A 22122-nucleotide genomic window follows, 5' to 3' on the forward strand; every position below is an offset into this window, starting at 1 on the left:
GTGAGCAGGAGAGTGCTGCCGAGCTGGAGAAAGGAGGCGCTCAGGAGAGTATTGACGAGTTAGAGAGCACTGACGCACAGGAGAGTGCTGCAGAGCCGGAGAGAGCTAAAGAGCGCTGGAGAGCGCCGACATACTGGTAAGTGCTGCGGTACTGGTGAGCACTAGAGAGCTGGCTAACACTGATATGCTGGAGGGCGTGAATGCGCTGGAGAGCGCTAATGCGTTGGAGAGCACTGCCGATCCAAAGGGTTCTGGCCCACGAGAGCGCTGCCGAGCTGGAGAGCTCTGGCGCACAGGGGAGCACTGGTGAAATGGTGCGAAGGAGAGCGCTGGTGCGAAGGAGAGCACTGCTGAGCGGGAGAGCGCTGCCGCACAAGAGAGTGCTGTCACCCTAGCGAGCGCTGGCATATGCTGATGCGCTGGAGAGCACTGGCGCACAGGAGAGGGCTAGACACGCTGAAGAGCGTTGGCGCACAGAAAAGCGCTAGCGCGAAGGTGAGCGCTGCCGAGCGGTAGAGAGCTGGGGGCACAAGAAAGTGCTAGCGAGCTGTATAGCGGTGACAAGCAAGAGATTGCTGACGAGTTGGAAAATGCTGGCACACAGGGGAGCGCAGGCACGCAATACAGTGCTGTCGTCCTGGCGAGCGCTGGCAGGCTGGCATATGCTGATGCGCTGGAAAGCGCTGGCATAATAAAGAGTGCTGGAGCGCAGGAGAGGGCTGGCACGCAGGTTAGCACTCCCGAGACGGAGAGCGCCGGCGCACAAGAGAGTGCTGGCGAGCACCGACGTGCATGAGTGCACTAGCGAGCTGGAGAGCGCTGGCAAAATGGAGAGCGCTGACATGACAGTGAGTGATGTCGAGCTAACAAACGCATATAAGCTATTGAGTGTGGACACGCTGGGGAGTGTTGACACATTGGAGATTAATGGCAAGCTGGAGAGCCCTCATGCGCAGGAGAGCACTGCCGAGCTGGAGTGCTGGCAAGCTGGATAGTGCTGGCGTGTACGAGAGCGCTGGAAACCTGGAGATCCCTGGTGAGCTGGAGAGCGCTGGTGAGCTAGATTGCGCTAACATGCTAGCGAGTGCTGTTGTGCTGACGAGCACTTGTGTTCTGGCAACAGCTCATGCGCTGGGTAACGTGGACTCGCTGGAAAGTGCTTGCGCACAGGAGAGCGTTAGCAAGCTGGAAAGCGCTGGCGCGCAGGAGAGCACTAGCAAACAGGATAACGCTGATGTGCTGGCGAGCGCTGGAATGCTGGCAAACGCTGATGCAGTGGCGAGCGCTGGATAGATGGCACTGGCGCACAGGAGAACACAGGCGAGCTGGAGGGCCCTGACGTGCTGGTGAGTGCTGTGGTGCTGGCGAGCACTGGAGAGCTGGCTAACACTGATGTGCTGGAGTGCATGTACGTGCTGCGGACCCCTGACACGCTGGAGAGCACTAATGCGTTGGAGAGCTGGATAACAATGATGTACTGGAGGGCGTGGACGCGCTGGGTAACGCTAACGGGTTGGAGAGCACTGCTGATCCACTGGGTTCTGGGGCTCAGGAGAGTGCTGGAGAGACGGGGAGAGCTGGCAAACGCTGATGCGCTGGCCAGCATGGAAGCACTGACGCCCTAGAGAGTGCTGACGCGCTGGAAAAGGCTAGTGTGCAAGAGAGCACAACCAAACCGGAAGGCATTAGCGCGCACGAGAGTGCTGGTGAGCTGGAGAGCACTGGCGCACAGCAGAGCCCTGCTGAGACGGAGAGCGCTGAAGCGCTGGAGAGTGCTGGCGAGCAGAAGACCCCTGGCGAGCTATTGAGCGTTGGCTTGCAGAAGAGCGCTGGGGAACTGGAGAGCGATGACGTCCTGGCGAGCTGGTAAACGCTGATGCGCTGGAAAGCACTGACACGCAAGAAAGTGCTGGAGCGCTGGAGACCACTAGCACGTTGCAGAGCGCTGGCGAGCTGGAGAGAACTAGAGGGTAGGAGACCGCTGGCACGCAGAAAAGTGCTAGTGCGCTGGGCAGAGCTGGCCCGCAGGAATTCGCTGGCGAGCTAGAGAGCGCTGACGTTCTGGTGATTGCTGTCATACTGGAGAGCGCTGTTGTGCTGGCAAACGCTGATGCACTGTAGAGCGTGGAAGCGCTGAGGAGCGCTGACATGCTGGAGAGTGCTGGGAAGCTGGAGAGCACTGGCAAGTTGGAGAGCATTAGTGATTTAGAGAACGCTGACGTGCCAGCGAGCTGGCAAACGCTGCGGTGCTGGAGAGTGTGGACGCGCTTGGGAGCGATGACGCACTGGAGAGTGCTGGCACACTGGAGAGTATTAGCACGCTTGAGAGCTGGAGAGCACTGGCCAGCTGGCGCGAATGCTGGCGTGAAGGAGAGTACTGGCGAGTTGGAGAGCGCTAGCGTTGCAGGAGAGTACTGTACTAGTGATCTGGACGGCACTGCTTTGCAGGAGAGCGCTGGCGCACAAAAGAGCACTGGCGAGCTGAAAAGCGCTGATGTTCTTGTGAGTGCGTTTGTGCTGGCGTGCTGGGATACGCTTACGCGCTGTGGAGCACTGACACCCTGGAGAGTGCTGGCTACCTGGAGACGCTGGTGCTGAGGAGAGCTGGAAAGTGCTGCCGTGCAAGAGAGCACTGGTGGGAAGGAGAGCGCTGGCAGGCAGGACAGCACTGCCGAGTGGGATAGGGATGGTGCGCAATAGAGTGCTGGCGCGTAAGCGAGTACTGGCACCCTGGCGAGCGCTGGCATATGCTGATGCGGTGGAGAGCACTAGCGTAAAGGAGAGGGCTAGTGCACTGTAGAATGCTGGCACGCAGGAGAACACTGGCATGAAGGAGGTCGCTGGTGAGCTGGAGAGTGCTGGCGCAATAAAGAGCGCTAGTGCGCTGGAGGGCGCTGGCAAGCTCTTGTGTACTAGAGAGAGCTGGCGCACAGGAGAGTGCCGGTACGCAAGAGAACGGTGGAGCGCTGGATAGATGGCACTGGCATGCTGGTAAGTGCTGTGGTGCTGGCGAGCACTGGAGAACTGGCTAACACTGATGTGCTGGAGAGCGTGGACACGCTGGAGAGCACTGTGCGTCAAGCTGGAGACGCTGATGGGCAGGAGATTGCTACCGAAACGGAGAAAGCTGGCGCGCAGGAGAATGCTGGCATGAAGGAGAGCGCTGGCGCACAGGAGAGCGATGATGACCTGGCGAGCTGGTAAACGCTGATGCGCTGGAAAGCACTGACGCGCTAGAGAGCGCTGACGTGCAGGAAAGTGCTGGAGCGCTGGGGACCACTGGCATGTTGCAGAGCGATGGCTAGCTGGAGAGGGCTAGTGGGCAGGAGAGCGCTGACGAGCTGGAGACTACTGGCACGCAGAAAAGTGCTGGCACGCTGGACATAGCTGGTGCGCTGGACAGAGCTGTCCCGCAGGAAATCGCTGGAGAGCTAGAGAGCGATGACGTTCTGGTGATTGCTGTCGTGCTGGGGAGCGCTGTCATGCTGGGGAGCGCTGGCGTGCTGGCAAACGCTAATGCGCTGGAGAGCGTAGAAGCGCTGAGGAGCACTGACATGCTGGAGAGTGCTGAGGAGCTAGAGAGCACTGGCAAGTTGGACAGCGATAGTGAGAGAGAACGCTGAAGCGCCAGCGACCTGTCAAACGCTGAGGTGCTGGAGAGCAGGGACACGCTGAGGAGCGCTGGCACACTGGAGAGCATTAGCACGTTTGAGAGCTGGAGAGCACTGGCCCACCGTTGAGCTCTGGCCAGCTAGGGAGTGCTGGCGCGAAGGAGAGTATTTTCCGAGCCGGAGAGCTCTAGCGTTGCAGGAGAGTACTGGCGAGGTGGATTGCACTGGCGAGATCGAAAGCACTTGCGCGCAGGAGAGTACTGGCAAGCTGGACAGCGCTGGTTCGCAGGAGAGCTGGAAAGCGCTGATGTGCTTGTAAGTGCGTTCGTGTTGGAAAACGCTGATGCGCTGGAAATCATGGGCGCGCTGGAGAACACTGATGCGCTGCAGAGCCCTGAAGGGCTGGAGAGTGCTGACATGCTGGTGAGCGCTGACGTGCTGGTGAGTGGTACCGCGCTGGCGAAGTGACAAACCCTGAGGTGCTGCGGAGGTCGTTGGCGAGCTGGAGAGTGCTGGTGCAACAAAGAGCGCTAGTGCGCTGGAGGGCGCTGGCAAGCTCTTGTGTACTGGAGAGCGCTGGTGTGCAGGAGAGTGCCGGCACCCAAGAAAACGCTGGAGCGCTGGATAGATGGCACTGGCAAGTAGGAGATTTCTGTCTTGAGTACCAAAGACACGGTCTAAGACCATGTCTTTGCCCTCTCGAGGAAGGATCTCTGGGTCGGAAAACCCGTCGAGAGCCCTCATTAGAGTCAGAACTTGTCAAAATGCATGTTCTGACTCTTGCTGGTCTCCTCCTGCTGTAGGACTTGCAGGGAAGTCTCCTTCTATCCCCGAAGGCTCTTCTTGGGGAGAATCACGGACATTCCCTGAGGGGCTAGTTGGCTCCATCCTAGTCCTAGTAGAGGACTTAAGCAATGTTTTGGAGTCTTTAGATTCCTTCCTGGGAAGGATATAAGACTCCAACATTGACGAGATTGGCATGTTCCTTCCAATCTCCGACTGAGTAGACCCTCGGCACGAAGAGAAGTTTCCTCCATTGGTGCGATGGGGGAAAGTCTCTCCTCGCGTGATTCCCTTGGGGATGGGAAATCTTCGTTCCAAAGGGAAGGAGAGGCAGTCTGAGGAATAGAAGGAACCTACCTCGAAGGTCTGCGTGGAGTCAGTTTCGCCCTTGGGGAAGTGACCGCATCTGGAACTCCTCTTTTTCTCTTCAAAGGGGAAGAAGAAGCCATGGTTCTGGGTCCCAATTCAGAGAAGACAGGCTTGAAGGCCTGAGTTACAGCACTGATCAGGGCACCGAACCAGGGCTGTTGGCTGACAGACGCGCTGCCAGACATACCCTTTGAAGGGAAAGGGATTGAAGGATCCCTGGGAGGAGTCGCTATCATTGGTGGGTTTGCGTGTGGTAGCTTTGGGATCCTGGACCCCTTTGGAAGTTTCCCTTCTCCCACAATGCGCGGTGGTATGCGCTTGAGGGGAGGGGAATGAGGCGATGGCGACCCTGTCGTACAGTGAACCCTCGTTTATCACGGTAGATAGGTTCCAGACCCGACCGCGATAGGTGAAAATCCGCGAAGTATTGACACCATATTTACCTATTTATTTAACATGTATATTCAGACTTTTAAAACCTTCCCTTGTACGTAGTACTGTTAACAAACTACCCTTTAATGTACAGAACACTTAATGCATGTACTACAGTACCCTAAACTAAAACAGGCACAAATATTAAAGGCGATTTTATATCATGCGTTTCCTAAACACGCCAAAACGAAACCAATGTTTTGTTTACGTTTATCTCTGATCATAATGAAGAAACAAAAGCATTTACTGTACACATCTGTGTATAGGTTAGTTTTTGCATCGATTATATTGATTATTCAGTACAGTATGTTGATTTTGTTATTACCAATGTTTTACTTAATTTTTCTTAGGACGTCCAAATGAAATGTTTTTCTTTATGACGCCGCCTGAAACGACGGCGTCATAAAGTACGCTCAGTAAACAACCACGCTCAGTAAACAAAGAAGGCATTTAACGTGCATGATGAAAGTGATAAATAATGATATTTACAGTAAAAGCTTTTAGAAAATATGTTATTACAAATACTGTATTATTTACCGTATCTATATAAAATCATACAGTACATACTGTACGTAGCAAAGCAGGAAAACAATTTACGAGAGAGAGAGAGAGAGAGAGAGAGAGAGAGAGAGAGAGAGAGAGAGAGAGAGAGAGAGAGAGAGAGAGAGAGAGATTGTTTTACGTACGTAAATGTAAATTTTAAACAAAATATGATAGGTTACAACATGTATACTCTTCAGACTTTTAAAACCTTCCCTTTAACTTAATGCATACAGTATTAAACTAAAACAGGCACAAATATTAAAATGTTAGAATATTAAAGTAAAAAATAAAGATTGTTACTGTACTCACCACGAAAGAAGTTCAAGAAAAACTTAAATGATGATGGCGATGAATTTGCTGCACAGTAGAAATGATGATGATGAAGCTGATGATGTCTTCTACTGTGCAGCCAATGATAGTACAGTATTTTACGTCTCTTCAGACAGAGGTGTCTTTTCCTGGAACACCTCTTCAACTTCTTCCTGAGACACTTCTTCAATTTCTTCCGAGGGCATTGTGATCGGAAGTTGCTGCCGCTGCTTCTTTTTTTTCAAGAGCATCCTGTAGGGAGTCATGTGTTCATAGATCTTGTTGCAGAATTGTATAGAACGAACCATATCCTCGTCCCACTCTTGCGACATTTCTTTCACCTCCTTCGCAAGCTTGCAGAGCTTGGCAAGCCGTTCTAATGTTAAGCCCGTTTCTTCGACATTTTCTTGGATCTCTTCCTGTGTTTCACTGTCTTCTTCACTGGCCGTTTTCGTCAGGTCTTCGAGGTCTGCGGCCGCGTAACTTCTACTGTCTTTTAACATATCAAGAAGCGTCACCTTCTCAGCAATCGTCATAATCTTTCGGTGGTGTTTAGGCTCACTACCAGCCTTAGTAGAAGCAGAACGCTTGGGAGGCATTGTACAGTAGGGTTTAACAGAAAGTTCAACAAAAAGTTCAACTTAAAACAGTCACGCACAGCACAGATTAAAGTTCACAATAACTTAACAACGTCTACACAGCGATACGGCGGGAGAGAAAGTGTTCGCGAAAAGATGCTGGAAGTTGGAGATGCGGGCAAAACACCAATCACAGGCTAAGTAACAAAACTTGAGTTCTGATTCGTCATCTATCAGCGCTTGAACCAATCACAACCCGTCTCATATGCTACGTAGGTTACCAATTCAAAGTACAAGATACCCTGCGTACAGTATACTGTACAGTAATAATAATAATAATAATAATAATAAATAATGATACTGTAATAATAATAATAATAATAATAATAATAATGATAATAATAATAATAATAATAATAATAATTTTAATAACAACAACAACAATAATAATAATAACAATAATAATAATAGCTTTACGTACGCTATTTTGTGCTTTTGTTGTAGGATGTCTCTCTCTCTCTCTCTCTCTCTCTCTCTCTCTCTCTCTCTCTCTCTCTCTCTCTCTCTCTCTCTCTCTCTCTCCTACGCTTATTCGAAATGTGATTTTTGCAACAAAGAATATTATTGGATGCAGTACTACGTACGTATACATACAAAAGATTCATGGAAAAGAAGCACATCCATTACATTTGTAGTACAGTAGTAGCCAACAGCAGCCTTACACCATTTTAATATGGTATGACTGCATCTGATTTGCGTTTCATGTTCGATTTAATTTTACTACGTACTGTATACAGTACTGAATTATCGTATGATCACATTCTCTTTTCGTGTTTTATTTCTTTCTGTGCTGAATTATATGTCATATGTAATGCAATGAACAATCAGTAAGAGCAGATATTACTAATTACAGTATTAATGGAATTACAGGTAACGAAATATCATATTTGGGGTCTTCAGATATCGCGGTATTTTCGAAATTTCCGGAAAATCCGCGATATGTATATATATATATATATATGGGTTATGAAAAAAACCTGCGAAGTGGTGAATCCGCGATGGTCGAACCGCGAAGTAGCGAGGGTTCACTGTACGTCGTTCAGTAGTCTCGCGTGTAGGAGGATATTGACGCTTGCACGAGGGAGAATAATGGTGCTCGCGCGAAGGAGAATACCGGGCCTCGCGCGCGGGAGACTGGTGGGGCGCAGGATTATCATGTTGAGTGCGCGGGCGAGTGTTCGCGCGCATCTGTGCCGGCCATAGGGCGCGCGGGAGAGTGTTCGCGCGCGTCTGTGCCGGCCGTACGGAGCGCGCGCGCAGGAGAAAGTTCCCTACAGCGCAGGCGCGCAGTTGAATTATGTGGGGGCGCACGGAAGAATGTTGGCGCGCATCCCTTAGAGAGGATGGGCGAGTGTGTGTGCAGGGCGCTCGCGTGTATTCGACACGCGGGAGAAGGCTGGCGCGCAGGTGAGTGCTGGTGCGTTGGTACTGGTTGGCGCATGAGAGAAGGCAGCATTGCTGACTTCCCGGAAGTCCTGCTATCTGCTGAGAGTTGGCGCGCAAGTTTTACCTGGGGCGTAGGATGATGCGCAGCATGGCGCGCAGGAGAGTTATATGTTGGGTGCGTATGCACGCCAGCAGGAGAATGTTGGCGCGCAGGAGGTTGATGGCGCGCAGGTGAGTGTTGGCGCGCAGATGAGCGCGGGCGCGTAGGAGACTGTTGGCGCGTATGTGCAGTTTACGCAGGACGCACAGACAAGACCTGGCGCGCAGGAGAACGTGGACGCATATGCGCATGAGGACACGCATAGCGCGTGATCGAGCTATGTTCCTGTTGGAGCGTATGCGCGTATTGGCACGTACGTTCCTGATGCCCTGTGTTAGGGTTATGGTGAATATCCGCGCATAGTGATGGGGGTCTGACGAGCTACTAAAGAGCGCTCGTCAGGTCTCGTGGACGCGTAGTGCGTATGTTGTTGGTGCGCAACAGCGTGCTTGAGTGGAGCCTTGTTAGGCCCATGTATAAACGGCGACGGCAGGTCTGTCGGGTGGAAGGTCGGCGTGTCCTTTAAAAGGACGACCTTCCACCGAAGGAGATCGCGAACTATCTGCAGAAAGGTCCAGGACCAATGCAGGAGCAGTGATGGATGATTGGTCTAGAGGCTCCTCTGCGGGGGACTGCATCGAAGATGTTGAACCAAAGAGGCGTCTCCTCGCCGCAGGTGAAGGAAGGCCTCTATGGCGAAGAGGAAGGCGAGCCTTCTGACGAATGCGCCCTTTGGAGGCTGTTGGATCAGCAACCTGACCTTCTGCAGTCCTCCGAAGAGGAGTCTCTGTAAGTGAACTCCCCCGATAGGGGAAGAAACACTAGCAGGAGAGACTGACGATGGACTTATTTTCTCCCTCGTAGGTTGAACAGGAATGGAAGAAACTAAGCCGTCAGCTACCGTAGAGTTTGGAGTGGAAGAGGTGATGGGCGATTCCGCACTGGATACCTCTGACGCCACAACGTTGACCAGAGACAGAGGATCAACCTCTGACGGTGACGACGAATGCTTGACAGCGGTACCCAATTGGATGTAGTTAAGCAAAACCTCCTTGGAGGGCAAACCCGTAAGCCCCAAGGAGGACCAAAGCTGTAAAAGGGAGGTTAGTGACATATCCTCCCCCTGGGGGAGAGGTGGAGCTGCTTCGCTAGGGAAAGCAACGTCGTCTCTCGAGCCCCGAGGTTGGTTAACAGTACATCGGTCTACGCTACCACTCGGTCTCTCGAAAGAGACCGACTAAGTGGGAGCTTCGGAGGAGGTTTGGGCAACGGAAGAAGAGGCCTTGGGTTTTTCTCCTTTCGAAGCAACCTTCGAAGGAGAAATATCCCGTTTGGACTTCTTCTTCCGCCGTCGCGAAAACCTCTCCCACTGGTGGTCAGACCACTCCCTACACTTCTTGTTACGATCACACCATTGGCCCCTACAAGAAGGACAAAGGGCGTGAGGATCAGTCTCGACTGCCGACATGAATGTTCCACAAGGGCGGCCGGGAAACCCAGGGCAGGTGCGCATGATTGCAGAGGCCAACTTCACAAATACAGAACTAGTAAAAGAAAAGAACAAAAGCAATTAAATGGCTGCCAATATGACGGCGAGGATGAAAGCGGACACGTCCGACCACCATCCGAGCCGAGAGCAAAGTGAGCTCATGCACAGATGTGTGATTGGGGGTGTAGCAAGCTACCCTCCCCTACCCCAGCTAACTAGCGGTGTGGGTAGTAATCCCTCGGTAAAACTTAATGGCTCGTCATTTCAGCTACGCCAAAAGTAATACCCCTGTTAAATAGCATGGTTTGTATTCCAGTTACGGAACAAATGGGTAGTTAACCCTTTTACCCCCAAAGGACGTACTGGTACGTTTCACAAAAGCCATCCCTTTACCCCCATGGACGTAACGGTACGTCCTTGCAAAAAAAATGCTATAAAAATTATTTTTTTTCATATTTTTGATAATTTTTTAAGAAAATTCGGGCATTTTCCAAGAGAATGAGACCAACCTGACCTCTCTATGACAAAAATTAAGGCTGTTAGAGCAATTCAAAAAAAATATACTGCAAAATGTGCTGGGAAAAATAACCCCTTGGGGGTTAAGGGTCGGAAATTTCCAAATAGCCTGGGGGTAAAAGGGTCAACCCTCTCTAAAATTTAATGGCTCGTCCTTTCAGCTTTGCCGAAAGTAATACCCCTAATAAATAGCGTAGGTTTGTATTCCAAATACGGAACAAATGTTATTCTAATTGTTCATTACTTCTTTTGTTGTATATTTACAGTAATGTATTTGCTTTCCTCTATGGGCTATTCTCATAATTTATATATAAAAGTGCTATTCTAAGGTTGCTACTGTTCTTAATATATTATTTTCATTGTTCATTTCTTTTCTTGTAGATTATTTCCTAATTTCCTTTCCTTACTGAGCTATTTTTCTCTGTTGGAGCCCCTGAGCTTATAGCATCCTGCTTTTCCAACAAGAGTTATAGCTTAGCTTGTAATAATAATAATAATAATAATAATAATGGGGTCTTATGTAGATTTGCAGACCGGTTGTTAATTCATCCTATTTCTGACCTATCAAATAACTGTCAAGAATAACAACAATTTGGCAAATAGATTTTTATGTCAACAATTTGTGAGTCGTCAATTATAACATTTGCTACGAAGGAAGGGCATTGGCCAGGATGTATTCTGTACTGAACGGCTATACTGTACTGTATAGGAAAGGACAGCGTATGTATATATCAGCTGTATGTCAAGTTAGGTGGACATAGCCTACATTAGGCAAGACAGGAGCCTTTGTAGTACGTTGGGACAGACCAGGAGTAATATTTCAGGGTGTATGTATGATAGCGGCCAACTATATGCATGATGACGGCTGACTAAGAATATGGCACTGTTAGGGGGGGGGGATATTTCAAAAAGGGAAACAAAAATAAGAACATCACCTAACCTAACAAAGGAGCTGTATCATTCCCTACCTGGGGGAGGAGGGTAGACCCCATTACACTGCCGTAACTTTACCCTACCCTAAGACAAAGTCTCAACTCTGTGCTTGCTTCCCAACTGGATTCACTCCTGGCAAGGTAATACTGAATTGTATTTAGCAAATTCAGGTACATTCTGGACTACCTCGTGTGACTACATTGGGACCCACCGCTACATTTCCTCGTTGTTCTCTCCACAACACTGAAATTCCTCGTTGCTCTCTCCACAACACTGTGATTGTGGGCACACTACTAGAAGAAGAGTAGAATGTGCTGCATTTTTAATATGCTGCTATGCTGTGGAAAGGGATGTCAGTTAATATATAACAAAACAACAATTAAGATAATGGGAGACGAGGTAAAAGAAAACTATTCATCTTCGATAACAGAGTGGATTTTCCAAAATATTCGATACTATTGCGATTATATTCCTAACGCAATGCATTTCAATTAATTATAGATAATCATACCACTTTCTTACCTGTATATATTTCTTCATGTAACCTCTTCAGTTCGGTTCGAGAGTTAAAGTACTTTTCAAATCAATTCTCATTAGTTCACTAGTATATGTTGGAGCCGACTCTCTCTTGATCCAGCGACGGGTTCCAGACTTCAACTCTTGACCAGTCGAAACAATAGAACGATCATAATATGATCGTTCTTAATTTAAAGAAAGTGGTAAAAAGGTAATAATACAGGATTCCTGATAGGAACCACATTTAACATTGGTATCGCTCAAAATAGCAATCCAGGGAGGGATATTAATTTAGAATTTACATTAAATTCTTACTGTGGTGTTTGTATTTATGCATGGCCTTGGCTTCAGTAAATAAAATTTATAACAATTGTACTATAACCAAAAGAAATAATACACCGATCGAGAAGAGAAAGGTGGCAATATACAAATAAAAAGCCAGATTATTATTTCCAATAATAATGCCCAAAACTAAACATAATAATATGAACAAAATGGATAGGAACATCAAAAATTGCCTAGACAAACACCAACGATATACAATACTTAATTGTTTACTTGTTTTTGGTTTAAATCCAACTCTCCACTGAAGTCGAGTGAACTACTTCTCGGGCGGGTTCATATCAATCATCTAACGAAACATTTTCATTATAACTTATACAATTTTCTGGTTGTAGCATCTTCCAAAACACATGATCTTCTGAAAAGTAATGTCTTTAGTTTCTTCTTAAATTCAATTGCCCCCTTTAGGTCCTTCATTTCAGTTGATATTTTATCATAATGTCTAGGCGCACAGTAGCTAAAAGCCCTTTCACCAAATTTACTATTTATTCTTGGTTCAGATAGTCTACGTTTGTCACTTATGTGTCTTATGGTAACATTTGTTTCTAGTTCTGGTTTTTTCAGGCATTCATTTAGATATTTTAGTTCATTTTGGTTCAGTATCTTAAACGTTAGTAAGAGTAGCTTGTATTCGATTCTCGCCTTTACCGGCAGCCAGTGTAATTTAATTAGTGCAGGGGTAATTCTATCCCTATTGTGTAGTCCTTTTATTAATTCTAGCGACTCTATTTTGTACTCACTGGCCATAGATTTTTCATATAAATATTTACTAATAAATGCTATGTTTCTAATATGATAGTTACAATTTCTTACCATATTATTTATATGTTCATTCATTGTCAGTCTATCGTAAATGATTACTTCAAGATTCCTGACAGATTTCTTTAGGTAAATGATTGATTGACCTATTTCAATTCTTTGGAAGCATTCGATTCTTTTTATATCTTTTTCATTTCCAAAAAAATACATTCCCTTTTATCTTCATTGAGGTTGAGCTATTCTGGTAACATCCAAGCCTTGATGTCATTCATTATTTCATGTATCTTTCTTTTAGCTTCATCAACTGATGCTATTGGGAAATAGAATTGTGTATCATCGGCGCATATTTTAAACTTAACTCTGTGAGTTTCAAGTATATTTGCCAGTTCAATCGTGTAAATTTCAAACAGGAGAGGACCTAGTACACTGCCTTGAGGCACCCCTTTGGTTAGTTTTCTTGTCTCAGATTCAACATTTGATATTACTACTTTAACTTTGCGGTTTTCAAGATAACTCACAAACCAGTCATATGCTCGTTCTACGATGCCCACAGCTTTAAGGTCTTCCATCAGATATGTATGTTCTGTAGTATCAAATGCTGCACTTAGATTAAGCATCACAAGAATACAACACTTGCCATTTTTTATATATCATTTCTTTTATGTAATTTTTAATCGCTAACACTTGTTTCTGTGAAGTAATTTTCTCTGTATGCAGATTGATCATCAGGTATAGCATTAGATTTTTTCAGATGTTTCCAGGTTTGTTCGTGTACAGCAGTTTCAATAATTTTCGAATAATATGACAGATTTGATATTGGCCTATATGAATTTAAATTGTCTATATCACCTTTTCCTTTATAGACAGGCTTGAAACATGCAACTTTCTCACAATCAGGGAAAACTGCCTGTGTTAGACTTATATTTACCATGTTTCGGTAGGTCTCTTGTAGTCTGGTGAAATTTTTTACATCTTTTACATAGTCAATTGGAAATGGGTCATTTCCACAGTAGCTTTTTTTTTTTACTTTCTTTATTATTCTCATATAATCACTCTAACTTAATTCTTCGAACACCCTTAGCTTACTTACACCTGTTGCTGATGTATTCCTTCGTTCTGTTGTGCCGATGTTGCGAAAACTGGAGCAGATTTGATTTATTTTTTCTTCAAAATAATCAATAAAATCATTTGCTAGGCATTTAGGATCATTAGTTATGTCAGGCAATACTATTTCTGTCTTTAGACATAATAGTTTCTTTAGGTTCTTATGTACTTTCCGTGGGTCATTTTCATTGCACACTTTTTTATAATAGGCTTCTTTTTTTTTTTTTTTTAACTAAGATAAGGTAATTGTAGCGATTTCTAGCTGCTTTGTAATGTTGCTAGTTTTCATCATCTTTATTTCTTTTCCATTTATCCTCCTTTTTTCTTTTTTTCTCTTCGTGTAATTCATTATCAAACCAGTTCGATTTTTCTTTAATTGTGATTGGTTTTGTTATTTCTGGGCACCTATTATTGTAATTAGTTGCAAGTATTGTTTTACTTCTATCAGTAATGCAGTTTACACAGGATTGTCTCTCTACGAGGGTGTGCTTCTCTTGACAGTTGCAGACTGGTGTTATCCCTTTTATATCTTCTAGGCTTTGTTCAATGAACTCTTTTGGATCAAAGTTAGTCTTAATTCTGTATGTGATTTCCTTCTGTATTGCATTATTTTTTCTAACATCTATTTCAAAAGACATTAACTTATGCATTGGGGATATAGAGCAGTCAGGTTCAATCTCCTTATTTAGTATGATGTTGTTTTTATTTACTATAACTAGATCTAGTATATGATTAGACTGAGCTGTTGGTTCAGACACTATTTTTTTCAAGGTCGTGGTTGTCAATCAATTCTCTAAATTCATTGACATATGGGTCTACTCTGTTATCAAGATGTAGGTTGAAATCACCACATATAACTATATTTCGATTGTCGTTCAATGTATCTAGTAAGTTATTAAATTCATTTCGAAACATTCTTTTGCTTTTGATCGGTGGTCTATAGAGTATAACTATTTGTAGATTTACATTTCGAGATAAAATTTTAATATTCATATATTCAAATGAATTAACTATGAGATGTTTCCTTACTGTAACTTTATATGATTTCTTAATTAAGATTCCAATGCCACCAACTCTTTTGTCTTCTCTTGGTTTATGATAAAAGTTATAAGGTTTAGGTGTCATTTCATTTATTTTCGATCTGTCACTCACATTCTCACTCAACCAAGTTTCAGTTAATAAGCAAATATCCACATCTTGATCACTTACGACTTCCTTAATGATAGGAGTTTTATTGCCAATGGATTATATATTTATTAGATTACATGATATTTTCTTAATCGAAGTCATGGTCAGTATTGTTTCTGGCTCTTGTTATATCTTGTTTATCATCAAATTACTAGGCTACCATTGATAGCAATGAAATGCTTCCCCGTTGCCTTTGCTTAATAATAGTTAATTTACTGATTCTGTATTCAACCTATTTCTTGTGCCTGTCTTTATTAGTTTGACCTGTAAAAATATTTTCTCCACTGCAGCAGAAGAATGACGCAGAGCTAAAAGACTTAAGAAATTTTGACAGATTTGGGAACAAAAGTGATCCATCACTACTTTTAAGTCTTTGAACTGAACACGAAAACTCAGCGGGGTTATTGGAAGTAGTCAAGGATTCTTCATGAAAATTAAGTGACCACTATTCATTATTGCACACATCGTATTGTGATTCATGAATAAGCTGAACAAGCCCCAGAACGTGTTCATCCCCATCCCCCGAACCCCCACTTGAAAAACAGTTAATCTATCATACGATTGGGAGCGATATGGTACTTATGAGTTTTGATTGGTTTTACTTTCTGTGAAAAATAATGACTACAACAATGTGGCTGTATAAAGTATTCAATTTTTTAAAAAAAAAAAGTAATAAAATGTATCCATCTTTGGCCTCTTCAATTTCGTATCCCTTGGCCAAGCGTCGTAAAAATGTACCACCAACATCAAAATGTATCCAAAAGATGCTTTCGTATTCATACTTGCAACACTGCTGTGTTTACTGATTAATAACAGGAAGAAGATCATTAGTAAAAAAAAACACCTGTTTGCATCGTGCATCGAATATTTTGGAAAATCCACTTTGTTATCGAAGCTTAATCGTTTTTTTAACATCGTTTCCTATTATCTTAATTGTTTTTTTTTTTTTTTTTATAGAAACTGACATCCCTTTTCACAACAGCAGCATATTAAAAAGCAGGAAAATGCAGCACCTTCCACTCTTCTTCTAGTAGTGTGCCCACAATCACAGTGTTGTGGAGAGAGCAACGAGGAATTTCCGTGTTGTGGAGAGAACAACGAGGAAATGTAGCGGTGGGTTCCAATGTAGTCAGACGATGATGTCCAGAATGTACCTGAATTTGCTAAATACAATTCAGTATTACCTTGCCAGGAGTGAATCCAGTTGGGAAGCAAGCACAGAGTTGAGACTTTGTCTTAGGGTAGGGTAAAGTTACGGCAATGTAATGGGGTCTACCCTCCTCCCCCTGGTAGGGAAGGATACAGCTCCTTTGTTAGATTATGTGATGTTCTTATTTTTGTTTCCCTCTTTAAAATATCTTTTTAAAATATTGGAGCCTTTTCATATTAGCAGCCAGTTCCTCTCCCCACATGCATTAAAATTGAACACCAACTAACATAAGCTTCCATTCCCCCCTAACCTAACCTACAAGCCGTGTCCTTACCTACTTACCTTGTTAGCCCCCCTCTGCGACCCCCCATAACAGTGCCATATTCTTAGTCGGCTGTCATCATGCATAAAGTTGGCCGCTATTATACATACACCCCTTAATAATACTCCCAGTCTGTCCCAACGTACTACAAAGGCTCCTGTCTCAGCCTAATGTAGGCTATGTCCACCTAACCTAACATACAGCTGATATATACCTACTCTGCCCTTTCCTATACAGTACAGTATAGCCGTTCAGTACAGAATATATACTGGCCAATGCCCGTCTTTCGTAGCAAATGTTGTAATTGACGACTCACAAATTGTTGACATTAAAATCTATTTGCCAAATTGTTAATCTTGACAGTTGTTTGATAGGTCAGAATTAGGATGAATTAACGATCTGTCTGCAAATCTACATAAGAGCCCATTATTATTATTATTATAATTATTATTATTATTATTATTATTATTATTACAAGCTAAGCTATAGCCCTTGTTGGAAAAGCAGGATGCTATAAGCTCAGCTGCTCCAACAGGGTAAAATAGCGCAGTAAGGAAAGGACATTAGGAAATAATCAAGAAAAAAAATGAACAATGAAAATAATATATTAAGAACGGTAACAACCTTAGAATAGCACTTTTACATATAAATCATGAGAATAGCCCATAGAGGAAAGGAAATACATTACTGTAAATATACTACAAGAGAAGTAATGAACAATTAGAATAACATTTGTTCCGTACTTGGAATACAAACCTACGCTATTTATTAGGGGTATTACTTTCGGCAAAGCTGAAAGGACGAGCCATTAAATTTTAGCGAGGGTTAACTACCCATTAGTTCCGTAACTGGAATACAAACCACGCTATTCAATAGGGGTATTACTTTTGGCGTAGCTGAAATGACAAGCCATTCATTTTTAACGAGGGTTTACTATCCCCACCGCTAGTTAGCAGGGGTAGGGGAGGGTAGCTTGCTACCCCCCTCTCACACACCTGTGCTTGAGCTCACTTTGCTCTCGGCTCGGATGGTGGTTGGATGTGTCCGCTCTCATGTTGGCAGCCATTTAATTGCTTTTGTTCTTTTCTTTTACTAGTTCTGTACATGTGAAGTTGGCCTCTGTGATCATGCGCACCTGCCCTGGGTTTCCCGACCGCCCCTGTAGAACATTCACGTCAGTGGTCGAGACTGATCCTCACGCCCTTTGTCCTTCTTGTAAGGGCTAACTGTGTGATAGTAACAACAAATGTAGTGAGTGTAGGGAGTGGTCTGCCTCCCAGTGGGAGAGGTTTTCGCGACGGCGGAAATAGAAGTCCAAACGGGATATTTCTCTTTCGAAGGTTGCTTCGAAAGGAGAAAAATCCAAGGCCTCTTCTTCCGTTGCCCAAACCTCCTCCGTAGCTCCCACTCGGTGGGTCTCTTTCGAGAGACCGTCGAGTGGTAGTGTAGATCGATGTATTATTAACCAACCTCGGGGCTCAAGAGATGACGTTGCTTCCCCTAGCGAAGCAGCTCCATCTCTCCCCACTAGGGGAGGGTATGTCACTAACCTACCTTTTTCAGCTTTGGTCCTCCTTGGGGCTTACGGGTTCGCCCTCCAAGGAGGTTTTGCTCAACTACATCCAAATGGGTGCCGCTGTCAAGCATTCGTCGTCACCGTCAGAGGTTGATCCTTTGTCTCTTGTCAACGTTGTGGTGTCAGAGGTATCCAATGCGGTATCACCCATCACCTCTTCCACTCCAAACTCTACGGTAGCTGACGGCTTAGTTTCTTTCATTCCTGTTCAATCTACGAGGGAGAAACTAAGTCCATCGTCAGTCTCTCCTGCTAGTGTTTCTTCCTATCGGGGGAGTTCACTTACAGAGACTCCTCTTCGGAGGACTGCAGAGGGTCAGGTTGCTGATCCAACGGCCCCCAGAGGGCACATTCGTGGGAAGGCTCGCCTTCCTCTTCGCCATAGAGGCCTTCCTTCACCTGCGGTGAGGAGGCGCCTCTTTGGTTCAACATCATCGATGCAGTCCCCCTCAGAGGAGACTCTAGTCTATACCAATCATCCATCACTGCTCTTGCATTGGTCCTGGACGTTTCTGCAGATCGTTCACGATCTCCTTCGGTGGAAGGTCGTCCTTTTAAAGATCACGTCGACCTTCCACCCGACAGACCTGCCGTCGCCGTTTCTACTTGGGCCTAACAAGGCTTCACCCAAGCACGCTGTTGCGCGCCAACAACATACGCGCCCATGAGACCTGACGAGCGCTCTATAGTAGCTCCTCAGGCCCCATCACTACGCGTGGATATTCACCATAACCCTAACACAGGGCATCAAGAGCGTACGCGCCAACACGCGCATACGCTCCAACAGGAGCGTAGCTCCATCGCGCGCTTTGCGCGCCCTCATGCGCACATGTGCCCACGTTCTGCTGCGCAAACTGCGCTTACGCGCCCTGCGCTTGCACGCCCTGCGCTTGCGCGCCCTGCGCTTGCGCGCCCTGCGCTTGCGCGCCCTGCGCTTGCGCGCCCCGCGCCCATCTGCGCGCTAATACAGATGCTCCCCTACTTACGAACATTCGAGTTACGAACAACGGTACATACGAACACAAATTGAAGGAAGTCCAAACATGTTCGTAAACATCCGTAGATTTCATTTCAAGTTAAATTCTCTCTCTCTCTCTCTCTCTCTCTCTCTCTCTCTCTCTCTCTCTCTCTCTCTCTCTCTCTCTCTCTCTCTCTCTCTCTCTCTCTCCGTATTTTGATTTTTAATGCAGTTAAATCTTCACATTTCTTTGAAAATTATTAAAAAAAATTTTATATCCTTATTCGATGTTTCAATTAAGGGAATAGTAACGGATCGGAAGAAAACCACTTGATTTGCCTCTCGCCTTCCGTCAGAAGAAATATAACGTCATCAGACTTTTGGCATTTTTTTTTTTATTTCTTAACATATTAGAAATATCTTCAAGATGAATATTACATCAGCGCCAATATGTTACAGAAAATCAGTTTCCCTACAGTTCTTATTATTAGGTATCATGCGAAATCATTGTAGCTCTTTCTGTGTGTGTGTGTGTGTGTGTGTGCTCGCTCTGTCAATCGCATACGGGTAGTTAATTCTTAAGCTTCATACAGTATTCAATTTTTCGTTCAATATTAAGCCTTCATATTTCATTAGACATTATTGTGTTTAATTGTGGTTTATTAAAGCACGTTCATATATTTTTTTTTAATTTCTTGAGCATTTCAATAATCAACAATTACTTTTGATTTACTTTTGGTTGGGAGATCAGCTGATCTCAAGGTGACGCTGCAGTATTACGATTATGCGCACATATAGTACGAATAACACTGATTTATATAATTTTCTTGATATTCGAAATCTCTTCATAGTGAATATTACAACAGCGCTAATATATTATAGGGTATCACATTTTCCATACAGTTCGTTGATAGACCTTATTATTAGTTATAAACGGAATACGCAACCCCCCACCTCTCTCTCTCTCTCTCTCTCTCTCTCTCTCTCTCTCTCTCTCTCTCTCTCTCTCTCTCTCTCTCCGTATTTTGATTTTTAATGCAGTTAAGTCTTCATATTTCTTTGAAAATATTAAAAAATTCTTTATATCCTTATTCGATGTTTCGATTATGGGAATAGTAACGGATCGGAAGAAAATCACTTGATTTGCCTCTCGCCTTCCGCCAGAAGAAATATAACATCAGACTTTTTTTTTCTTAACTTTACGGTAAGTTGTAGGCTACTAATCTCATAACTAATGATACAGACCACTAAAACACTTGATATCGTTACTCGGTGTTTCGATTATGAGAATTCTGTAATAAGATTACTCGGCAACATAATGAAAGGAAATCATTCGGTTTGTCAGCGCTCTTCCGCCAAATACATGACGTCACAAGATACGTGACGTATACTCTACAAAGAATGATTCCGTCGGTCAAAATTGAAATAAAACAATTCAGTAAACTAACCTCTCTCTCTCTCTCTCTCTCTCTCTCTCTCTCTCTCTCTCTCTCTCTCTCTAACATACGTAGTACAGTACTGTACGTATTCTCTCCATTTTATTAAATGTTTTTTTTCAGTACAAACCAATACAGGTTACTTATACAAGCCTTAAACATACTTAAACATACTTATATAAACCTTCAATATACTTATACAGTACTGTATATGCCTTAAACATAAATTATAATACAAAATATGGCACTGAAGCAACTTACGAACAGTTTGAACTTACGAACGATCGTTCGGAACGTAACTCGTTCGTAAGTTGGGGAGCGTCTGTACTCACCTGCGCGCCATCAACCTCCTGCGCAATGGCGCTCTCGTGCACGCCAGCGCTCTCCCCGCGTGCCAACACTCTCCTGCCCGTGCCCATACGCGTCCAACATCTAACTCTTCGGCGCGCCATGCTGTGCATCATCCTACGCGCCAGGATAACCTGCGCGTCAGGTAAAACCTGCGCGCCAACTGTCAACAGATAGCAGGACTTCCGGGAAGTCAGCAATGCTGTCTTCTCTCACGCGCCAACCAGTACCAACGCTCCAGTGCTCACCTGCGCACCAGCTTTCTTCTGCGTGCATCGACACGGATACGCGCGCCCTGCGCACACACGTCCATCCTCTCCAAGGGATGCGCGCCAACATTCTCCCGCGCTTCCGCAGGCTCCACATGATTCAACTGCGGGCCCTCGCGCTAGGGAACTTTCTCCTGCGCGCGCACCCTGCGGCTGGCACAGACGCACGCGAACACTCCCGCGCGCCCGCGCACTCAACGTGATAATCCTGCGTGCCCGCGCGCACGCCACCAGTCTCCCGCCCGCGAGCCCCGATATTCTCCCTCGCGCGAGCGTCAATATCCTCCCTCGCGCGAGCGTCAATATCCTCCCTCGCGCGAGCGTCAATATCCTCCCGTGCTAGAGACTACTGAACGACGTACGGCAAGGTTGACATCGCCTCATTCCCCTCCCTGCAAGCACATACCACCGCACATTGTGGTAGAAGGGGAACTTCCAAAGGGGTCCAAGATCCCAAAGCTACCACAGGCGATCTCACCAATGATACTGACTCCTCCAAGGGATCCTTCATTCCCTTTCCCTTCAAAGGGTATGTCTGGCAGCGCGTCTGTCAGCCAACAGCCCTGTTTCGGTGCCCTGATCAGAGCCGTAACTCAGGCCTTCAAGCCTGTCTTCTCTGAATTGGGACCCAGAACCATGGCTTCTTCTTCCCCTTTGAAGAGAAAAAGAGGAGTTCCAGATGCGGTCACTTCCCCAAGGGCGAAACTGACTCCACGCAGACCTTCGAGGCAGGTTCCTTCTATTCCTCAGACTACCTCTCCTTCCCTTTCTGACGAAGATTTCCCGTCCCCAAGGGAATCACGCGAGGAGAGACCTTCCCCCATCGCACCAATGGAGGAAACCTCTCTTCGCGCCGAGGGGTCTACTCAGTCGGAGATTGGAAGGAACATGCCACCCTCGTCAGTGTTGGAGTCGTGCATCCTTCCCAGGAAGGAATTTAAAGACTCCAAAACATTGCCTATGTCCTTTACCAGGACTAGGATGGAGCCAACTAGCCACTCAGGGAATGTCCGCAACTCTCCCCAAGAAGAGCCTTCGGGGATAG

At 45.4% G+C, this 22122-nt stretch overlaps 1 protein-coding gene and 1 pseudogene across 2 annotated transcripts in view; one reads left to right on the top strand and one right to left on the bottom strand.

Annotated features, from left to right (window-relative positions):
* Nucleotides 1–22122, bottom strand: part of LOC137618716 (zinc finger protein OZF-like) — a 912062-nt gene that overhangs the window by 14728 nt on the left and 875212 nt on the right. Inside the window, exon 1 of one of the 2 annotated variants that reach the window (XR_011039823.1) lies at nt 11193–11353. The exons of the other annotated variant lie outside the window; for it this stretch is intronic. The gene's annotated coding sequence lies outside the window, so the exon portion shown is untranslated. Of the gene's footprint in view, nt 1–11192; nt 11354–22122 lie in introns of those variants that run through there. 2 annotated transcript variants of the gene reach the window in all.
* Nucleotides 16054–22122, top strand: part of LOC137618715 (zinc finger protein 83 pseudogene) — a 637840-nt pseudogene continuing 631771 nt past the window's right edge.

Source organism: Palaemon carinicauda, chromosome 25 (genome assembly GCF_036898095.1).
Source record: "Palaemon carinicauda isolate YSFRI2023 chromosome 25, ASM3689809v2, whole genome shotgun sequence".
NCBI lineage: Eukaryota > Metazoa > Arthropoda > Malacostraca > Decapoda > Palaemonidae > Palaemon > Palaemon carinicauda.